The sequence below is a fragment of the Gossypium hirsutum genome, chromosome D10 (genome assembly GCF_007990345.1).
Source record: "Gossypium hirsutum isolate 1008001.06 chromosome D10, Gossypium_hirsutum_v2.1, whole genome shotgun sequence".
Lineage (NCBI taxonomy): Eukaryota > Viridiplantae > Streptophyta > Magnoliopsida > Malvales > Malvaceae > Gossypium > Gossypium hirsutum.
In genome coordinates, this window is record NC_053446.1 from 5,010,338 (window position 1) to 5,017,294 (window position 6,957).

A 6,957-nucleotide genomic window follows, 5' to 3' on the forward strand; every position below is an offset into this window, starting at 1 on the left:
TCAGACAGGGAGAGAGACCTTTACGGTGATCGTTGCATTTCTTATTTACATCTCCGTAGTCATTAAAATTTACAAGAAACAAGAAAAAGAATACCCACTAAAGTCAATGTCCCAAAAAGGATTATTGACATGAAAAAAGTTGTTCTGAATATTAAAAACATAATTTCTGTAAAGGGCAATGATTAATTTTAATGTCTGAACCATAATTTCTTAAACTACAAATTTTGTTCTTTAATAAATAAAGTTGTAATTTGTAATGCATGCCGGCCTGCCCTGGCCTAGCAGGGGTAGATAAGAAGCCAATGATAGATGAAGATTCCTAATATGCTTTTCATTTTTCATAGTTATATGATGCACTTCTTGCAAAAGACAAAAATCTGCCAACGGGAGGTTATTCCTAGTATCCTTGATTACTTTACCATTTTTAGTCGGCCTATGATCCTTGATTACCTTGATTACTTAATCAGTTTCTTAACGAAAGATATCGGTAATCTCTGTCTTGAGTGATGTAAGGAATTGAAAGATTTGGAATTACAGCATATGTTTTGATTTTCATTGTAGACAAGCGGAACAAGCAATGGTCGTTGACTCCTAGGACAAATGACAGTCTTCGGACAGCTCTTCCTAAATTAAACGAATATTGTTTCGCTTCATGTTGTCCGTGGCATTCGTTTCTTCATCTCCTTTTGCCTAACACTTAAATTTGAGATTCTTCCAATGTTTTAGTTAAGACCCTTGTCTCTCAATCTCTTCTATGGCTGATTCCTCTTTCGAATTCGACTTCTCTTCTTCATTAAGCCACCATCAACGCCATAATACGCCAGCTTCACGCTATGCCTCAAGTACTGTCATGCCACGCCGCTTTGCTCGGGGTTCCCGTGCCACTCCACAGAGGTTCCATCACAACACTCCTGCAACGCCTTTTGCCACGGACGATGATATGTCATGGCAAAGTGAAGTTTCATGGCAGTTTGAGCCTTCTGGTTGGCACGACAACCGCAATTTGGGTGCAGCCCTTAGTCCTTGGGCAGCATCCAGTGCATCATCATCAAATGGTCAGGCATTTCGTCGACGCTCAGCTAGTGAATATTATCTTTCTCACACTTCCAGAAGCTTTGTGAATCCGAGCTACGAGCTTTCAGGTTATTATGCTGTGCCTTCAGGGCGGCTTGAGCTTCAAAGCTACGTTGCTAGAGATAATGACAGTTCATCACATCTCCATTTCGGAGACCGTAGTAGATCTCATCATGATATTTCAAGACTGGCTACTATTAAAGAAAGCAGCAGTAGAAATGCTGGAAGCCCTTTAGTTGACGAAGATGAGCTTAGCTCTGTAGATTATTACACTCCACGAGCTGTTGAGAGGCATATACACCTGCTAGGGACTGATCCGAACCATCATACAAGAGCTGATTCACGTAGGTCTTCAGTTTCACAGGCCTACACAGGTGATGACCGGGATGACAATTCTATTGGAGGGCATCACCGTTTTCATAGACTATCGCACCAGGGTGATCATGAGCATGGTAGGAGCCATCACACAAGGCACAAGGTGGATAATGATCTTGATGTAGTAATGCAGCAGGAGCTTGGTGGGAAATCAACTAGTCATCATTTTCTTGGTAATCATCAGTACGATGACATGAGCCTGTCGATGGATTTCAGTGAAGATTTTATTACAGGGCATGGTCATGGTCATGGTCAAGGTCATGGGTTATCACATCACAGTGTTCATAGTGATCTTGATGGTCATCATCAGATGAGACACAAATTGGAAGGTCTTGACCATAACTTGCAATCAGCTAGCCATCAATTCGGTGGCGATCATAAGTACGATGATTTTGATCTGCCCCCAAATTTCAAAGAAGATGACTATGAGGAGGAAGAGGATGTAGAACCACCAAAGCCAGCCAGTTTGTTTAGTTTGTTCAAGTATTCAACAAAATGGGATATGGTACTAGTGTTTTTAGGTTGTTTGGGAGCCTTAATCAATGGAGGTTCACTTCCTTGGTATTCTTTTCTTTTTGGTAAGTTTGTCAATAAGATTGCACAAGAATCATTGAAAGGTGAACTGACCCAGATGATGAAGGATGTTGACATGGTAAGAATCAAAAACAAGAAATCTTATATTATTTATACCCAAAATTTCAAAATAGTATTGGTGATCAAAGATATATGGTTGATATGAAAACACTTATGTTTTCTTTTCTCCTGCTTCTGTATCTTCAGATATGTAAATTTATGTCTTGCTTGGCAGCTGTAGTAGTGGTTGGAGCATACCTAGGTAATGAAAACATAAATTTCAGAACCTGTAATTACTTTGTCTTAATAAGTATTAGAAATGATTTTTCATTCAATCAATGGCAGAAATTACATGCTGGAGGCTGGTTGGGGAACGTTCAGCTCAACGAATTAGAACAAAGTATTTGAGAGCAGTTCTGAGACAGGACATCAGCTTTTTCGATACGGAAGTCAGCACCGGTGACATTATGCATGGTATTTCAAGTGATGTTGCTCAAATACAGGAAGTTATGGGAGAGAAGGTAACCCTTGATGTCTCATTCCAATTGCTGTAAACCCGAGTTTTTCGGACTTTTAACTTGTTACACTGCCAACTAGCACTCGACCTGATGATTGCTCAATACTTGGAACTGTGATTTGCAGATGGCACATTTTATTCACCATGTATTCACCTTCATATGTGGTTATATAGTTGGGTTTTTGGCATCATGGAAAGTGTCACTTGTAGTTTTTGCTGTTACCCCACTAATGATGTTTTGCGGTATTGCTTACAAGGCTATTTATGGTGGTCTCACGGCAAAGGAAGAGGTAAAAATGACCACAATAGTTACTGGAAATGTTTTACAGTGTCAACTTGTTAGTCTTATTGTGTTTTGCTCCATATTTTTGGAACTACAGGTTTCTTACAGGAAAGCTGGTACCATTGCAGAGCAAGCAATTAGTTCAATTCGAACTGTATTTTCTTTTGTTGGTGAGGATAATTTGGCAGCAAGATATGGTGAATTATTGGCAAATTCAGTGCCTCTTGGGGCAAAGATCGGGTTTGCCAAGGGTGCGGGAATAGGGGTTATCTATTTAGTTACATACTCAACATGGGCATTGGCTTTTTGGTATGGTTCAATCTTGGTTGCCAGGAAGGAGATCTCTGGTGGTGATGCCATTGCTTGCTTCTTTGGTGTCAATGTAGGGGGAAGGTATCAGCCTCTCTTTCCTTAACCATAATTACAGTGCAACTTCTAGTGCTTACAGCAAACAAAAGTCACTAAGTTGTTTGATCTTTTATTTCAGGGGCTTGGCATTAGCACTAACATATTTTGCTCAATTCGCTCAAGGCACGGTAGCAGCGGGTCGAGTATTTGATATCATAGACAGGGTTCCAGAGATAGACCCTTATAATCCCGAGGGAAGGATGTTATCGAGTGTTCGGGGAAAGATTGAGTTTAAAGGTGTAACATTCGCTTATCCATCTCGTCCTGACACTACAATTCTCAGTTCTCTCAATTTAGTCATTCGATCAGCAAAGACTCTTGCATTGGTTGGAGCAAGTGGAGGTGGCAAATCCACCATCTTTGCTCTCATTGAGAGGTTCTATGATCCTGGCAAAGGTATAATTCATTAATCATCTCAGTTTAATAGTAGCATTGAGCTTAACTATGTAACGTTTTAGTTGCTGATCTGGTTTGGGTCTTTTAACTGGTAGGAACTGTAACCTTGGATGGCTATGATTTAAAGACACTACAAGTAAAGTGGCTAAGAAGGCAGATTGGTATGGTTGGGCAAGAACCAGTTCTCTTTGCCACCACCATATTGGAAAATGTGATGATGGGTAAAGAAAATGCCACCAAGAAAGAAGCTGTTGCAGCTTGTGTTGCTGCCAATGCTCATGGTTTCATTTATGACCTTCCACAAGGATATGATACTCAGGTCCATACCCAAAAACATACATTGAACATCCATATCAATAAACTTTTCATGCCACTAACATGATTTCCACACATGTTCTGATTTCTGGCCTTGAAAATGGATTTTGCAGGTTGGAGCTAAGGGAACTCAGTTATCAGGTGGCCAAAAGCAGAGAATTGCTCTGGCTCGAGCATTGATTAAAGACCCTAGAATCCTTCTCTTAGATGAGCCCACCAGTGCCCTGGATTCCGAAGCCGAGGCAGTTGTCCAACAAGCAATTGACAAGATTTCTAAAGGAAGAACAACAGTGGTCATTGCTCACAGGCTAGCAACAGTAAGAAATGCCAACACCATTGTTGTTCTTGATAATGGATCAGTTGCTGAGTCTGGTAGCCATCACCAGCTAATGGAAAGAGAAGGGGCCTATTATAAACTTGTCAAACTTGCTTCTGAAGCAGTTTCAAACACTGAACTGAATGAGACAAATACTCAAAAGGGAATGGAATTTTCCACATATGATAAATCAGCCTATGAAGCATCAAGATCACTATATGCATACGATATTTCGAAATCAAAGTACTTAAAGTCCATCCAAGTAGTTAACCAAGGGGAGGAGGAAATGCAACAAAAGCAAAAGCCTAGAGAATACCAAATTTCGAAGATATGGACTCTACAAAGACCAGAGCTCATCACGCTTTTACTAGGTTTTTTTTTTGGTATCCATGCAGGTGCTATTCTCTCCATATTCCCCTTGTTTTTAGGCATTGCTCTTCAAGCTTACTTTGATGACACTCCAAAAGCATTGAAGGAAGAAGTTAACAAGCTCGCCTTAGCTCTTGTTGGCCTAGGCTTTGGTTCTATAATTTTCTTAACTGGACAACAGGGTTTTTGTGGTTGGGCTGGAACAAAGCTGACAGTAAGGGTGAGAGACCTCTTATTCCGCTCGATACTAAAACAAGAACCTGGTTGGTTCGATTTTGAGGACAATGCCACGGGTATCCTTGTTTCAAGACTCTCAATTGATTGTCTCAGCTTTCGATCGGTCCTCGGGGATCGGTACTCGGTCTTGTTGATGGGTGTGAGTGCAGCTGCAGTGGGGCTTGGCATCTCGTTTTACCTCGAATGGAGGTTAGCCCTCGTGGCTGCTGCTGTTACTCCTTTCACTCTCGGTGCAAGCTACTTGAACTTGATTATAAACATTGGACCAAGGGTAGATAATAAAGCATATGACAAAGCTAGCACCATTGCTTCTGGTGCAATTTCGAACATAAGGACAGTGGCTACATTTTCTTCTCAGGAAGAGATAGTTAAATCTTTGATCAAGCTTTATCTGATCCTAGGAAACAATCAGTGAAAAGGTCACAAATTCTAGCCTCGCACTTGGTCTTTCTCAAGGTGCCATGTATTGTGCATACACTTTAACACTCTGGGTTGGTGCCTCCCTTATGAACAGCGCATTACAGGTTTTGGTGAAGTATATAAAATCTTTCTCATTCTTGTGTTAAGCTCATTTTCAGTTGGACACTAGCAGGCCTCTCACCAGACACCACCATGGCTGCGACAGCGATCCCTGCTGTTTGATATCATCAACCGAAAGCCGCTGATTGGTAATTTCCGAGATAAAGGTAAAAAGATCGAACGTTCGAAGCCATTGGATATCGAATTGAAAATGGTTACATTTGCATATCCATCTAGGCCACAAGTGATTGTGTTAAGGGACTTTTGTTTAAAGGTGAAGGGTGGTAGCATGGTGGCATTGGTAGGTGGAAGTGGGTCAGGGAAATCAACGGTCATATGGTTGGTACAAAGGTTTTATGATCCATATCAAGGGAAAGTAATGATGGGAGGCATAGATTTGAAGGAGCTCAACTGAAATGGTTAAGAAAACAAGTAGCCTTGGTGGGTCAAGAGCCTGCTCTGTTTGCTGGAAGTATAAGGGAAACATTGCTTTCGGGAACCAAATGCCACATGGGGTGAGATTGAAGAGGCTGCGAAGGAAGCTTACATCCACAAGTTCATCAGTGGTCTCCCCAAGGCTATGAAACTCAGGTACATCCTAACTTAGCCTCAACCATACCCTTCAGCTTTTTTTTTTTCCTTTTTTGTCATCCAACTATGAAAAGTTACAAAATGATCATCAAACTATTACTAAATTACAAAATGATCATCAAACTATTACTAAATTTTATTTTTCGTCTGTCAACTATGAAAGTTACAAATGGTCACTCTCTATTCAACTTTGTCTTTTTTGGTCATCTGCTGACTATCATAACAATGAAAACACTCAGAAATCTAAAATAGTTGGGTGACCAAAAAAGATAAAATTGAATAGTTGAATGACATTTTATAACTTTTCATAATTGAGTGACAAAACAAGGAAAAAAACCATAGTCGAGTTACTACTAATATAATTTACCCTTTTTCCTAAAATATTCATATCTCACACACATACATGCATGTCTAAACGTGGAATCCTTCATATTAATTAGTGCACCATCCTCAATTATCTGACAAATAGTTTTATTTTTCTTGCTATATAGGTTGGGGAGAGTGGGTTCAGCTATCAGGCGGTCAAAACAAAGGATCGCAATAGCAAGAGCCATACTAAGAATCAAAGGTGCTGCTTTTAGATGAAGCAAGCAGTGCTCTGGATTTGGAATCAGAGAAGCATATCCAGGATGCACTAAGAAGGGTTTCCCAAAGTGCCACTACAATTATCGTAGCACATAGGCTTTCCACTATTAGGGAAGCCAATACCATAGCTGTTGTGAAAGACGGTGCAGTTGTGGAGTATGGCAGCCATGATAGCTTTAACTTCCCATGTTGATGGTGTTTATGCTAGCTTGGTTCGGGCTGAAGAGAAGCCAATGCCTTTCTTGACTTGGTTTTTTTTTTTTTTTTTTTTTTGAATTTTAGATTAACAGTCACGAGACTTTTTGGTTCTTTACATTCATTAACGGTTCAAAGATTATAATAATGACTTTTTTAGAATTTGTTAGATGCCTTATCTAGTTCCCTATGAGATACACACCT

At 40.2% G+C, this 6,957-nt stretch overlaps 1 pseudogene; it reads left to right on the forward strand.

The window, feature by feature from the left end:
- The first annotated feature begins 410 nt into the window (after positions 1-410).
- Positions 411-5,797, forward strand: LOC107913847 (ABC transporter B family member 13-like; annotated as a pseudogene).
- The last annotated feature ends 1,160 nt before the right edge of the window (positions 5,798-6,957 follow it).